Raw genomic sequence first — 8,785 nt, 5'->3', positions numbered from 1 at the left:
GGACTGCGACCTGGTGCGGCCTGAGCTCGCCATGCCGGACACCACATGCTGCTGCTGAAGATTCTCTTGCAGGGTCTGCTTCTCCAAAGATGTCCTCTGTCTGCGGGCCGGAGAGCTGAGCTGCACATGCACAGCTGACGGTGATGGAAGCTGAGCTCCTGGCTGGAGCTGTGCACTGACCGGGGCTTCTCTGCAGGAATCACAACACTGCACACTTTGTTTCTTTTCTTCACTCACTTCTGGCTTCATTACTGCACTTGGAGTTTGTTTTCCTCCCAAAACATGACACATGGATTCCTTACTTTCTCCTTTCCTGCTGGAGCTTTGTGCAACATTCACAGGTCTCACAACAACTCTGGGGGTGGTATTCCCAATAGAAGAGGCCTGGGAGCCGTGTCCCAGTGTAGGCCGGGAAGCCTGGGCCTTGCCTGGGGAGCTTCCCCGCCCAGGGGGGCCCCGCCCTGGGCTTGCTCCAGACATCAGGAGAACTGCTCAACACAACCTCACAGCTTGGGGGCAGTATTATAGTAGTTATATTCTTGTACATAGGGGGGCAGTATTATAGTAGTTATATTCTTGTACATAGGGGCAGGATTATAGTATTTATATTCTTGTACATAGAAGCAGTATTATAGTAGTTATATTCTTGTACATAGGGGCAGTATTATAGTAGTTATATTCTTGTACATAGGAGCAGTATTATAGTAGTTATATTCTTGTACATAGGAGCAGTATTATAGTAGTTATATTCTTGTACATAGGGGCAGTATTATAGTAGTTATATTCTTGTACATAGGGGCAGTATTATAGTTATATTCTTGTAAATAGGAGCAGTATTATAGTAGTTATATTCTTGTACATAGAAGCAGTATTATAATAGATATATTCTTGTACATAGGAGCAGTATTATAGTAGTTATATTCTTGTGCATAGGGGCAGTATTATAGTAGTTATATTCTTGTATATAGGGGCAGTATTATAGTAGTTATATTCTTGTACATAGGGGCAGTATTATAGTAGTTATATTCTTGTATATAGGGGCAGTATTATAGTAGTTATATTCTTGTAAATAGGAGCAGTATTATAGTAGTTATATTCTTGTACATAGGGGCAGTATTATAGTAGTTATATTCTTGTATATAGGGGCAGTATTATAGTAGTTATATTCTTGTACATAGGGGCAGTATTATAGTAGTTATATTCTTGTATATAGGGGCAGTATTATAGTAGTTATATTCTTGTACATAGGGGCAGTATTATAGTAGTTATATTCTTGTATATAGGGGCAGTATTATAGTAGTTATATTCTTGTACATAGGAGCAGTATTATAGTAGTTATATTCTTGTACATAGGGGCAATTTTTATTAGAAAAAAACAAACAAATACATGAATAAGAAACAAAAACTCACATTAATACAGGCCACAAATCACTGAGGTTACACAGACACCGGCACTAAATAATCAGATCAAACACAGAAATAAATAACGAGTCCACACCTGTGCGGGGAATGAAGCATCAATGAAACTCAGCAATCACCATACAATATATAGAAGGAGCAGAGTGATAGTCATCATTCCGAGTCAGGGACATTCTGTCCACCACCGGTGTCCATGGCAGATTCTACCTGAGGGTCTACAGAGAGGGGCCTCCGCTTTGGCGGGGGATGTTCCTCTATGTCCCTGTCACATTCAAGTGTCCCCAATTCCCTCTCAAAATCATCATCATGGGACAAAGCCCCATACTTGTTGGACACGACCATCGCACCCACAGAGCTCTGGACCTTCTTACTCGCCCTGTCACATGCAGCCTCAGGTCTACGGGAGGACGCGTCCTTCTTCTTCCTTTTATTCTGACTAATGGTCCAGTCATCAGGAGAACTGCTCACACACAACCTCACAGCTTGGGGGCAGTATTATAGTAGTTATATTCCTGTACATAGGAGCAGTATTATAGTAGTTATATTCTTGTACATAGGGGCAGGATTATAGTAGTTATATTCATGTACATAGAAGCAGTATTATAGTAGTTATATTCTTGTACATAGGAGCAGTATTATAGTAGTTATATTCTTGTACATAGGAGCAGTATTATAGTAGTTATATTCTTGTACATAGAAGCAGTATTATAGTAGTTATATTCTTGTACATAGAAGCAGTATTATAGTAGTTATATTCTTGTACATAGGGGCAGTATTATAGTAGTTATATTCTTGTATATAGGGGCAGTATTATAGTAGTTATATTCTTGTACATAGGAGCAGTATTATAGTAGTTATATTCTTGTACATAGAAGCAGTATTATAGTAGTTATATTCTTGTACATAGAAGCAGTATTATAGTAGTTATATTCTTGTACATAGGGGCAGTATTATAGTAGTTATATTCTTGTACATAGGAGCAGTATTATAGTAGTTATATTCCTGTACATAGGAGCAGTATTATAGTAGTTATATTCTTGTACATAGGAGCAGTATTATAGTAGTTATATTCTTGTACATAGGAGCAGTATTATAGTAGGTATATTCTTGTACATAGGAGCAGTATTATAGTAGGTATATTCTTGTACATAGGGGCAGTATTATAGTAGTTATATTCTTGTACATAGGAGCAGTATTATAGTAGTTATATTCTTGTACATAGGGGCAGTATTATAGTAGTTATATTCTTGTGCATAGGAGCAGTATTATAGTAGGTATATTCTTGTACATAGGGGCAGTATTATAGTAGTTATATTCTTGTACATAGGAACAGTATTATAGTAGTTATATTCTTGTACATAGGGGCAGTATTATAGTAGTTATATTCTTGTACATAGGAGCAGTATTATAGTAGGTATATTCTTGTACATAGGGGCAGTATTATAGTAGTTATATTCTTGTACATAGGAGCAGTATTATAGTAGTTATATTCTTGTACATAGGAGCAGTATTATAGTAGGTATATTCTTGTACATAGGAGCAGTATTATAGTAGGTATATTCTTGTACATAGGGGCAGTATTATAGTAGTTATATTCTTGTACATAGGAGCAGTATTATAGTAGTTATATTCTTGTACGTAGGGGCAGTATTATAGTAGTTATATTCTTGTACGTAGGAGCAGTATTATAGTAGGTATATTCTTGTACATAGGGGCAGTATTATAGTAGTTATATTCTTGTACATAGGAACAGTATTATAGTAGTTATATTCTTGTACATAGGGGCAGTATTATAGTAGTTATATTCTTGTACATAGGAGCAGTATTATAGTAGTTATATTCTTGTACATAGGGGCAGTATTATAGTAGTTATATTCTTGTACATAGGGGCAGTATTATAGTAGTCATATTCTTGTACATTGGAAGGTTTTCTCACTTTTCAAAAACCAAAAGTTTGAAAATGTTTGCACAACTCCGATTTCTTTATTTTTTGTTCTCATTTCTATAGCACTATTAATTCCACGATGCTTTATAGACATCATCACTGTCTTCACAATCTATATTTTTATCAGCAATAATACAGACACGTCTTGACACATTTTGAGCCGTTTTATGCCAGAAGACTTGTGAAAACTGCTTTATAATTTTTATAAATTATAACTTATAAATGGAGACCACTGTCTACATTTGTGAGAAGATGAAAGGACAGAAAAGTGTGCAGGGAAGTGTCAATGCGGCCATAAAGCCTTAATGTGCCATCACTGCTGCCTGACACCGGACGTCTGTCTGGCTGAAGATGAGGCGACAATTTTCACTGTTCTGTTCATGGTTTGTCTATGTAGGAAAAACAAACACTCGCATTATAATAATAATAATAAGAAGAAGAAGAACAACAACAATAATAATAATTATCATCATTTTATTTTTATAGCGCCAGCATGTTCCGCAGCAGTGTACAATCCAGAGGGGACATGTACAGATAATAAGACATTACAGTAACACATCATTCAACAGATACCAGGAGTATGAGGAAATGGGGGGGTCACAATAGGTAAAAAGTGCTTGTATTGTCTGGTCCGACTATCAGTATAATACAGGGGCTTTCTGAGAACGCTGCATGAACCGGTCACCAGCCAGTATGTGTGTAATACAGGTGCAGAGGGCTATTAAGTGCATGGAGGGTGTAATCAGATGATACAAGGGAGCAGATTTGGAGGAAAATGTTGGGAGAGGAAAGTTAGAATAGTTAGATAAGTGATGTGAGGTTATTATCAGAACGGAGGGTAAAGGTAGGATGATAGACAGAGATGAGGGAGAGATAAAGTGGTGCAGAACTGTAGAGAGCTTTGGGGATGAGAAAAATAAGTTTATATTGTATTCTGTAGCAGGTGGGTAACCTTTGCAATGGCTGGCACAGGGTGGAGGCATCAGTGTAGCTGCTGGAGAGCAATATGATCCTGGCTGCTGCATTCAAGATTGATTGGAGAAGGGAAAATTAAGAGGGAGACCGATCAGTAGAGAGTTGAAACAGTCTGGATGAGAATGAATCAGAGCAATAGTAAGAGTATTTGCAGAGTCATAGGGGAGAAAAGATCAGATTCTGGAGATGTTTTTGAGGTGCAGCTGATATCAGCATGTGGTCGGATGTAGGGAGTGAAGGAGAGATCGGAGTCAAATATAACCCCAAGACAGCGGGCGTGCTGCTGGGGAGTAATGGTCGAACCACACATGGAAATGGTAATATTGGGTTTGAGAAGGTTTGGAGAATTTCAGTTTTTGGCAAGGATGATGATGATGATGTTGTTGGAGACAGCAGACAATCACTAGTAGTTTGTAGTAATGCAGGGGTGATGTCAGGAGAAGATGTGTACAATTGGGTGTCATCAACATAGAGATGGTGTTGAAAACCGAATCTACTGATGATTTGTCCATTAAAGGGCAGTGTATAGAGGGCAGAGGAGTGGGGTGTTAGAACTTTACCCTGAGGAACCCGACAGAAAGAAGAGGGGGCCTAGGACTGAATTCTGAGGAACCCCGGCAGTAAGAGGAGGGAGCTAAAGACTGAACCCTGAGGGACCCTGACAGTAAGAGGAGGTGGCCTAAGACTGAACCTTGAGGGACCCTGACAGTAAGAGGAGGTGGCCTAAGACTGAACCTTGAGGGACCCCGACAGTAAGAGGAGGTGGCCTAAGACTGAACCCTGAGAAAGCCCGAGAGTAAGAGGAAGGGGCCTAAGACTGAACCCTGAGAAAGCCCGAGAGTAAGAGGAAGGGGCCTAAGACTGAACTCTGAGAAAGCCCGAGAGTAAGAGGAAGGGGCCTAAGACTGAACCCTGAGAAAGCCCGAGAGTAAGAGGAAGGGGCCTAAGACTGAACTCTGAGGAACCTGGACAGAGAAGGGAAGAGGAGAGGAAGAGTAGCCGGCAAAAGGTACAATGAAGGAGTGGTCAGAGAGGTTGGATGAGAACCAGGAGAGAGTGGTGTCCTTAGGGCCGATAGTGTGGAGCATAGTGACAAGGAGCTGGGGATGCATAGTGTCAAATGCAGCAGAGAGATCCGGGAGAAGTAGCAAGGAGAAGTGTCCATTAGATTTAGCTGTTAGTAGATTATTAGAGGCTTTAGTAAGAGCAATTTCAGTAGAATGTAAGGAGTGGAAACCGGATTGTAAAGGGCCAAGAAGAGAATTATCTGAGAGCAGATTAGAACTGGACCATGCGTTGAAGACGTTTAGAGATGATGGGAAGATTAGAGACTGGTCTGTAGTCTGGTCAATTTTTCCATTTAAATTATTGGCCAGATTGTCAGCGCTGAGGTTGGTGGTCAGCGCTCGTATAAGAAAACAAAAAAGGATAAAAATTAGAAAAAAAAGATTTGAGTTAATAGACTATAAAATATCATAAAAATAAGGTGGTCTACTAGCCGGCCCTCCATGGCAGCCAGTCTTCACGTCTATACATCTTTGGCGCATCATTGAGGGTATCTTGGGAACATACTATTCAACGTCATGAATGATGTAGTTTATGATATTGCTTGAGGCCAAGTGACTAGTAATGTCATATTGGATTCCGAGTGCAGAAGTAAAGACCGGGGCTGGTACCTAAGACCGGGCTGAATGCCAAACGAGAGGAGCGTGAAGATATTTTAGCTGTCACACAATAGGTGGCCCAGTGACAGGTGGGCACTAAGACCCAAGGGCATCTTGTGAAAGAGATCACAGCAGCTCCGAATATATCCCGAGCTGTGATAATGAAGTGTGTCCAGGTGGCAACAAAGCAGTAAATGTCACACACTTCTGTCCAAGGTCCATCCGGCACAGGGCCTGGAAAACAGCTTAGGGAAGGGCAGACACACTTCTTTCTATGACTTTTATTTAGACAATATTTTTGTAAAAATACACTCAACTAGAATCAAATTCCAACACCAAGAAGGAAAACTCGTGGAATGATGGAAATTACAGGACGGAGACGTTACTGATCTGTAAATGATGACAAAGCGGAAACAATATTTTCAAAACATCTCAGGTTACTAAGGCTAAAGTCTGAGCGTCGTGTGCAGAAATCCCGACACTTCTGTAGGGGGTGGGCAGACCCCCTACAAAAGGAGCCCGGAATGTTGTTATTAATAAAAATGTTTTTATTATTGTATTGGGTTAGGGTACCCCCTAGTGGCCGGGTGGGACGGCTGTCGCCACAGTGGAAGGGAGGAGCCGGCAGCAGAAAGGGGAGGGAAAAAGTTGTTGTTGAGGAAAGTGTGAGAGTAGCAGGCAGTTGGTTGTGGGACGGGAGAGAAGAAGCAGAGCAGGGGCAGAGTGTGGGAGCTGGATAAAGGAGAAGCCGGAGAGAAAAGGAGTGGGCAGAATCTCAAGCGCGAAGCAGACCGGTGTGGGTCCGGTTTGTGGGTAGCCATAGTGGGAGCCGGGTGAAGCAGAGTAGCCGGGCACATCCCCACTGGAGAGGACGTCAAGGGCAGGTTTCCCCCAGCTAAAGCAGTGTACAACCATCTATATCTGCATGTCTGCCGGTTGTGTGAAGAAGCTGTGAACAATAAAGCTGCTTTCTGATTTCACTGGAACACGTCTGAAGAGTGTTTGTTACGTCGGACAACCGTTGCACCACCACACTCTGCCCCACCATGACATCTCCTGTCCCCAAAGTGACGGCGGAACCAGGGGTAAGCCTGATAGCAAGGGCCACGACTACAAGCCCGGAGGCACCCCTGGCACCCCGTTACATGTGGCGTAGTCGGCAGGATGCGAATTACATGCAAGGGACCCAAGAAGCCGGAGATCAAGTGGTGCTTAGGGCACAGGATCCGGACTATTGGAGAAGATTCCCGATCCCATGGTGGGAAGAAGAAGCAGTGCCTGCAGCATTGGACCGGGCACAAGAGGGCGGCAAGATGGCCGTCGTCTTCAAGGACGCAGAAAGCGCGCGAAAAGTTGGCGCCAAAAGAAGAGCCTGGGGCTGGCCGGTGCCGAAAAAGAAGTTCGGAGTACCCCGCCCAAAGAGGGGGGGTGCCGGTCCCAGGGCACGAATGAAGATATGTGAAGTGGGCGGTATTCCAGAGAAAAAGAAGAACCGCCGCGGAGGGGTCGACCTGATGTGTGAGACTGGGGGTGGAGTATACCCAAGAGCGGGAAAAATAGGCCCGCCTCCACTTCCTCCAGCTTCTCCACTGACCCCGCCGCCATTGTCTTAGCTGCCGATTGCTACCGAGATGGAGACCTCCAGACAGCAGCAAGAGATGGTGGCCGCGTTGGCAGCCACTAACCTGGGCCGAGGACGTCCTAAGCAGTCTGCGGCTGCAGCTGCGGAAGCGTTGCCTATGAACATACCGGCTGTACCAGGAGGACAAGAGCGCCCAACCAAAGTGACCTGGGTTACAACGTGGGACGCGGTGACCGGAGAAACCACGACTGAGGTCCGGGCGACGTACACCGCTCGGCTGCCGTCGGGGAATCGGCCCCTGGGAACCCCATACCCATACCCAGACCTGGAGACACCCCCGCCAGTCGCGGTGGGACCGTCGACACCGGTTCCAGTTCAAGCTCCGGAAGATCCACACGACCGGAAGCTGGAAAGAGACAACTGGGGTTTTTTCTGGGACCCAGTCCAGCCGTCTCCTCTACCTCAAAGGAAGTCTCCGTCACCAGAACCGGACCCGGTACAGGAGCGACTGCTTGCCGAGACCGTGGCCCGGGAGATGATGGCTGGTTCCCGGAGTGAAGACTTCGAGCAGCAGTGCACCACGGGAATCGTGGTGAAGTTCAATCAAAAGGAGGGTTACGGCTTTATCAAAGATGAAGAGACCGGCGATGACTATTTTTACAATAGAGTGAACCTGGACGTGGAAGGCCTACCTCAGCGCCTACACACATTATATCCGGGGGAGATGGTCCGGTTTATGCGAGAGGTGGGATGCAGAGGCCTCTTTGCAGTTGGCGTGACCCGGATGCCTACCTCACAAGAGGCTGCTCAATGGCAGCAAGAACTGGAGTGGGAGGAATGCCAGTACCGGCGGCGGTCGCAGCCAAGACCGGTGCTAGCTGAAACCTCCTACCCGAGACGCACCTTAGCCGTAACCCCTGAAGTGATGCCCGGACCGACCGCTGACCCGGAGAAGGGAACCCCGGCAGTGCTGGCTATTAGCCAAAACATCAGCACACATCCGGTGATTGTCATGGACATACCTCCGCCGACTCGTGCAGCGACCCCGGCACCCCCATCAGGGGTTGAGGAGACCAAGGCACCGGAGCCCACCGTCGGGTATGAGCCCTTCCAGAGACTGCGCCGGCTGCCCGGCCAGTCTTTGTCGGACTATGTGCGGGCCCAACGAGCGGAATGGAAGCGGGCTTTGCACCCGAAGTG

This window comes from Anomaloglossus baeobatrachus, chromosome 4 (assembly GCF_048569485.1).
Source record: "Anomaloglossus baeobatrachus isolate aAnoBae1 chromosome 4, aAnoBae1.hap1, whole genome shotgun sequence".
Lineage (NCBI taxonomy): Eukaryota > Metazoa > Chordata > Amphibia > Anura > Aromobatidae > Anomaloglossus > Anomaloglossus baeobatrachus.
The sequence above is the reverse complement of the archived record's forward strand: the minus strand, read 5'-3'. Positions refer to the sequence as shown.